We start from the raw sequence: 7,492 nt of genomic DNA, 5'->3' as shown, positions 1-7,492 counted from the left end.
GGAAGCCGTCGGCGAGCTCCATCGCGACACCCCTGTCGGCCTCGTCCTCGCCCTCGCCCTCGCCACTGGATTCCACCACTAGCGGCTTGCGCTACCCACCTCCCACCCTCCCCTAATCACAGGGCAGCTTGCTTACAAGCTCCGAGCGACACCCCTGCCGCCGTCTCGCCCGCCTCCACCGCCGTGTCATGGACGCCGTCCCCTAAAAGCTCCTCCTAAGGCCATTGGTGAATAGATCCTTAACGTCAGAACCCTAATGCTGGGCCGATGGTAGGTGGGGTGGAGGTCGGTAGGGTGGGCTGGCCTGCGTCGCGCGCTCGGCGCGGAGCATGACTGGCCGCACGATAGAGTGCGATAAAAATGGGAAGATAGGGCAGGCCATAGTTTTTGGTCCTCCTTTCTTGTTGCACCATGCCAACCCAAACAAGAAAATGGGCTGAGGCCTAGTTTTATGGGCTCAGATCTTGTTTGGGATTATATGTATCCATTGTAAGGAAATCCACATGTGTTGGAATAGATTGGAATATAAACTTAGTTTAGTTGCACTCCAATATATTTCAACACATGTGAATTGAGATAGATACATGTGCATCTAAACAAGGCCGCCGGAGGTCATTCATCGCAGTGGCCCAGGGAAATTAAGTTTCATGTGCTCTACCGACTGAACAACGGACCGAGGGCTCCGTCCTTGTATATCGAGTATATATACCAGCAAAAGAGCGGCGTTGACTTCACCTGCTGCAGCCTACCACACGCAGTCAAATCTGGGCACGACAAGGTTTTCACATGTACCTGGTCACTACTCATTAGCTTGGTTCAAAATTCAATCAAATTGATCAACAGAAGCATCCGACACATGAGGAAATATACGGAGGTAGGGTTCTATTACCAGGTCATTCAATACAGAAGGGGTAAAGTCCTTTTCTCACTTTGCACAGGCAAATTGACTCCAGAATGGAAAAATTAATGGCGAAGCTCGGCTTTGACAAGCTCATAAGTTGACTTTACGTTTGTACATCTTCGTCGAAATATTTGTACAGCTATGATTCCTTCAACTACTTGCTTATCTCCCCAGCAAATAAGTCATGATACATAGCAATGCATGTATCGTATATAATTCAAACTACTTAACCATGTTATCTCTAGTCTCTAGTGGAAAAAGTAGTCACCACATTCACTTCAATAAACCAATAAGTTAGATGTATTTACCTTAAATGTTCACAAAGACTAAGGCCCTACTCGGAACCTAAGAATCTAAGATCCTCTTGCATGATGTGTTCATGTACCTAATCGGAAGTTTTAGCTCTTTGCTACAAACAAATCTGTGACAAGTTAAGTGCATATTTCCTTTGGTTAATGTACACCTAACCTAAACCTCCAGTGGCCCTGAACTTTCTTCAGCTTGACACATGCCAAATACGTCATGCTCGGCGGTTTCCATGTGCTTGATTGCTGAAGCTGGAGGAACAGACAGACACGCCACACATTAAGAATCAAAATAACCCTAACAAAAAACAAATGCTGAAGAACAATGACATCTGTCAACCAATCCTAAGGTTTCTGAATATTTGGCAAAACAAAAGACATGATAAACCATGACCAAGATAAAGGGCAGACCCAGTGCCGGAGGCTCCCACATGAGTGGGGTCTGGGGAAGGGAAAAACCGAGGCAAGCCTTCCCCCCCGAAAGATATAAGAAAAATATCTAAGTTTCACAACATTAATGTATGTAACATAAATTACATAAAAATGATGCTATTTTCACATCATTATAGAGAAACAATTGCAAAATGATCAAGTCTTTACCTGCAGGCCGGTATGCCTCTGTTCTGGCTCAGAGAGGAATTAATACATCCAGGTTTTTCTGTCATTTGCCACCCCTTTGGATGTACAAGATGTTTATCTTCTAGACGAAGATTAACATTCATAATTTTTGAACAACCAGTTGGTATGCCCTCCATATGAGTTTCATCTTCTACAAGCTGTTCTATAAATGTTGTTGCCTGTATGTATCATGGTTTATTTCAATCAGATAGAGCACATGTAATTACTAATGTGGATGCTAGGTATAAATAAAATTTAATTTTCATAATAAATTATACGGGGATGACATAGGAAGAATGTTTTTTACTGTATTAATCTCAGTAGCTTATGTGCATGAAAAACATCCATAATTGCTTTGTGCAGGGTAAATTTTTCCACAATATACAGCAGAGAGGGACTACATTCTGAAGTAATAAAAATGCTTTGCATAGTTTCCCCAGGATAATTACTTTTTGCGTTGATTGAAAAGGTATAAATATCTTTCAGTTCCATCTCCCTGTAACAGAATACAATAACGCAATGCAGACAATGCGCCATGTGGATTCACACTAAAAATTTGCCAGGTATAAGGTGGAGACGCATAAGTGGTCAAAACAAGTCTGTACAAATGAGATTAAACACTGAAACTATTGAGAAGCAAGACACTATTCAAATTAAGGGCTTCTTCTTAGCAAAATGCCCGAGGGCTGTCTTACCCCTTGCAGGTTTGAGTTTTTTTAATTAAATGGCACTTAGAGCAAATTTAGTATGATTCACACAAATTTAGGAGGGATATGACTTTGAGCACAGTAAATCTTATACAATCACGCACAACCAAGGAAGGCCGGGCAATTCTGACTTTCTGAGTTAGTAAACTGAAAATATCAGAGAATGCAAAAATAGGAGCAATTCAATCAGGGCCTTGCATTGTACCAGAACACGTATTCAAAGCAGGCAAAAACAAAATGCCGATCCCAATCTACTGCACTTGTCACCAAAGAATTGACCAGGCAATTTTATGAGCTACGCGTATGCGTATACTCTCAGAAATGGAACTTTTCGACAAGGACATGAGCAGGAGGAGCCTTACCTGAAACCCATCTCTGACCGTGTCCAGCAGCCGGATGTAATTCCACGCCTGATGAGCCCTCTTGTCGGCATCCCAGAGCATACTGCTATTGAAAGCAAAGCCCGAAGTATTCACGTGAAACCTTCGTTGCCTCTTGTCCCTCTCGTTCGTGTGCCACCCTATCACCTGGCTGTTGTCACAAACTGGCCCTTCCAGAAGTGTCTTGCTCTTCCCCACGCCCAGCATTGCGACTGGCCAGGTGCCGAAACTCCTACGTAGCGTAGTAGATCACAATGGGTTTCAAATTCCAATACAGAATTGCTGTACAGCAACTCAATTGACTCCAATTTCTAATCGGGTCGCGAATGCGTGTACGTAAGAGCGAGGGGGAAACTAAGAGAAGTGCGATGTGCTTTACCTTATGCCGCGAAGCTGATGGAAGAGGTCAAGGGAATACACGTTGTCCTCGTCGGCGAAGTAGACGAGGCCGTGGATGCGGTGGTGCTCGATGTGGTCGAGCGCTGCGTTCCTCTGGCGCCGCAGGCCGCGCTCCGCCGGGTGCTCGAGCGCCCTCCGGCGAGCATCATCGGGCGCGTCGCGGTGGGAGGAGGGGAGGTGGCGGTACATGAGGCCGCTGCCGCGGAGCAGCGCGGCGGTCTCGCGCGTGGCGGCGCCGCGGTCGACGACGAGCCAGAGCAGCGGCTGCGGGACGAGGCGGAGGGTGTGCGCGAGGCGGTGCAGGTAGTACGCCTGCAGCGGGCGCGCGCGGGTCGGCGTCACGACGATCAGGGTCGTCGTCGGTGGCGGCCGGACTAGGGCCTGGGTCGGCGCAGCAGGAGGAGGGTCCGGGATCGGGAGCGAGAGGTGGTGGAGGTCGAGGTGGAGGTGGCGGTGCGCGAACGGGACGAGGCCGGCGACGAAGCCGAGGAGGAAGCAGAGGATGAAGCACGGCGACGAGAAGGGCCGCCGCGGCGAGAAGGGCGGCAGGGCCGCCATGGTTCTGTGCTGCCGCGTCGCGCGTGTGCGCTGCGGTGTGTCGGTGTCCCGTGTCCCCCCGGTGTGCCGCTGTGCTTGGGGGGCGGGCCGGGACGCGGGGTTTCCTTCTGGGAAGTGTGGACTAGGTGGCAGAAGGTGCCGTGGTTTTTGGCTTTTGGTGGGGAAAAGCCGGGGAGGATGATGTAGCCATGGAGTGGAAGGGAGAGACGACACAGGCGGCCGCGCAGAGCAGAGGTGGACGGACTTGGTCGCGGGCGTCGTTTGTTTGCGCGGGCGGTGGCGTGGAGCCGTGGCGTACTGACGTGGACTTGGGGGTGGACGGGGTCCGCGGCGCGTGGGCATCCTCTGATCTTTGTTCATCAGGTACTCGGTCCAGTTGTAGCGGTAGGCGGGCTTGGTCAGGCCCAGGGCCTGCGTGCTTGCGCTTCCATATCGAAACGATGATCAACCAAAAATAAGGTTTGCTGGATGCAACATCCCCGTGCCCCGTGTGGCGGCACAGGAATGTGAAATGGTAGCGCTAGCGTCCGGACATTCGGAAAGACATGTGCGTCCGAACGTCTACGGCTGCACTTCATTTTTCACACACGTCTACACTCTGACCTGTGTCAGCACGGCCCCGTCCGTGACAGCACACCCCGCCGCGCCTGCGTTTAAAGCGCCCACGTGGGGCCCATGCCGCCCGGACGTCGCCCACGCCGCTAGACCACGTGCGGGGACTACTCATGTCCCCTCTGCTGTCTGTGCCCGCTCGGCGGCGCCCTAACAGCTGCAGCTGGTGGTTGCGGAAGGTGGATCCTGGCGCAACATGTGCAACACCCGATCTATTTTTGAAACATCCAGATGCAGCGTTTGAACATATATTTGAAGGGAGATGAAACACTTGGAACTTGCGCCTAAAACACTTGCCAAAACACATGAAACCATTACAAACATACGCAACATCCAGATAGAACACTTGCAACATATGTGTGAAATCATATGCAACATCCAAATAACCACACTTGCAATATATGTTTAAAAAAACGGATGAAACATTAAAAATAGAAGCTTGCAACATATGTGTACAACCATTGCAACATATGGAACATCCCGATCTACTTTGCGATATCCGTATGAAACACTTGCAACATACCTATAAAACATCTGAAACACTTAAAATATACACTTGCAACATGCGTTTTTCACCCTTCTTCTTTCGGATGACGCAGAGCAGAGCGAGGAATGGCCAGTTCCAGCCAGCCAGCGGCCGAGGATGGTGGTGCGACCTGGCAGTGGCCAACTGTAAGTGCAATCAAGCCCTAATTATGGGTTTTGGTAAAAATGACCACGCAATTAGAGGACTAATGAGATTTATCGAGATGACAAACAGAAGATTCACTAATGAGGATGTTATACATAATGAAGGATCCCCCAATTACAAAAGATGACAGCTTCAAGTTCGAAGGAGGTTTATTTATTTTTTATATTTTGAATTTGAGTATAGAAAAAATCGTACTATAAAGGGGGACACAATGCTTATGCTAACATGTACAAACAAGTGCTTAATCTTACACTAAAGCATCCTCAAAGATCGGCTAAGACAGCCAGCTCAATACTCTCACCCTTTGTTGTCTGGCTTGGTGCGGCAGTGCCACACCTAAAGCGCAGCTATGCCGCAGATAGGCCACGGCACTGCCATGACTTATCTAATTGTTGGGGCCTGGGAAGGTATTTATACCTCTCCCTCTCCCTCACAATGGTCTTCTTCCTCGCCTAGCCTCTCAGACCGACGAAAAGCTGCTCAGTGCTCACTCTCTCTCTCCTCTATTGGTGCCCTCAAGCTCTCAAGCTTTCCCTTTGACTTCTCCCATCATTCCTTGAGAGAAAATGTTCCAAACTCAATTAGAGAGCAGATCCACTATTTTTCCAACTCTAAAGAGCACTTCGTTCACATTTTGGCTGACGATTGTGTTTGTTACTCTTGGAGCTTGGCTCCTAACTGGCTAGAGCATCGCCCTTGGAGCTTGTCAACTTATGTGGCAGCCCTGAGAGATTTGTAACCATCTCTTGAAGCTAGTAAACTCACTCCTCATCTCAAGAGTTGAGTCTCTTGACTTGAGAATGAGGAAGGGATGCAAAGCCCTAAACTTTAGTGACTAACCTAAACAACGTGGAGTTAGGCAAGCTTTAGTGGTGAGCTAAACTACGGGATAAATCATTGTGTGACCGTGTGCTTAATTTACTTCACTTGCATTTCATATTGTTGTTGAGGTGATTTCTAGGGTTTGTGGCTGATCTACTTGTATGTGCTTCTCCTACAACCTTTAGCTATCGATCTGTGGTTTATACACATGCAGGAAGCTCAGTAATTTCTCCGATCTGATTTTTGATTCATAGATTTTGAACTGTGATTTAAAGTTGTTTGCAGGTGTGGTAGTGCCGTGAGGTTAGAGCGACAGTGCTACAGGTCAAAATTGACATTTGTTCAAGTTTTTATTTTAACATGCCTATTCACCCCCTTCTAGACTAACCAGAGACCCTACAAGTGGTATCAGAGTAGATTACCTCGTATATGCTTCATCGCGTGAGGTATGGAGCTAGGAGGAGGATCCGGTGTTGTGAAGCCCGTGGACATGGATCTAGAGGACGTGGGCTTGCACGAGACCAACAACAGTGAGCTCAGTGCATCTACAGTGAGTAACACCACTCTACCACCACTCGAGATGACCGACGGTGAGAAGGCTCAATATGAAGAAGAAAGAAAAAAAAGAAAGGAAGCAAGAAAAGCGAAAAGATAAGCAAAAGAAAAGTGAAAGAAGGAGCAGCAATGGTAGAAGACAAGAAGCAAAGAAAAGAAGAAAGAAAGCTCAAAAGAGAAGCAAGAAGAAAAAGAAGAGAAGCTAGGAAGAAGAAGGAAGAAGAAGCAAAAGTAGCCAATGCGTCATCAAGTGAGATATCAAGTAGCTCCAAAGATGGAGATGATGATGAGTCCTACCAAGTGACCAAGGGGGGCAAGAAGGAGAAGAAAGGAAAGGATGGAGTCAACTCCAACAACAAATATACAGCCGTATCCTTTAACTATTCTTCTATGTCTATGCCTAACCATGATCGGAGGTCTTTCATCAATGTGCCCATGGACAAGTTGCCTCATTTCGATGGGACCAACTTTGCCAAGTGAAAGCACTTGATGAGAGCCTATCTTATAGGTCTTCACCCCAACATTTGGGAGGTTGTTTACAATGGATTTGAGCCACCGGTTGATCCCAAGAATCCAACACCAACCAAATTAGGCATTATTCATCTCAATGGTCAATCCACAAGTGTGTTATTTAATTCTTTGGATGGTGATGAGTACAATAGAGTGATGGGTGTTGATGTTGCCAAGCAAATATAGGACACTTTACACCTTGCACATGAAGGGGTTAACAAAGTGACAAAGTCAAGAATTGAGGTGTTGATGGCCAAGCTCAACCGGTTTGTGATATTGGATGGAGAAGGGCCACAAGAGATGTTTGATAGGTTGATGGTGATTGTCGGCAAGAATAGAGGCTATGGTGGTGATGAGCTAGATGATCACAAGGTAGTCAAAATTATGCTAGAAGCTTATTCACCAAGAAATGAGATCGTTGTGACTCTAATTAG

General features: G+C 47.4%; 1 pseudogene; it reads right to left on the bottom strand.

Annotated features, from left to right (window-relative positions):
• Positions 1-816: 816 nt before the first annotated feature.
• On the bottom strand, positions 817-4,159 carry LOC136458077 (probable glucuronosyltransferase Os10g0205300; annotated as a pseudogene).
• Between the last annotated feature and the right edge of the window lie 3,333 nt (positions 4,160-7,492).

The sequence above is a fragment of the Miscanthus floridulus genome, chromosome 6 (genome assembly GCF_019320115.1).
Source record: "Miscanthus floridulus cultivar M001 chromosome 6, ASM1932011v1, whole genome shotgun sequence".
Classification (NCBI taxonomy): domain Eukaryota; kingdom Viridiplantae; phylum Streptophyta; class Magnoliopsida; order Poales; family Poaceae; genus Miscanthus; species Miscanthus floridulus.
The sequence above is the reverse complement of the archived record's forward strand: the minus strand, read 5'-3'. Positions and strand labels throughout refer to the sequence as shown.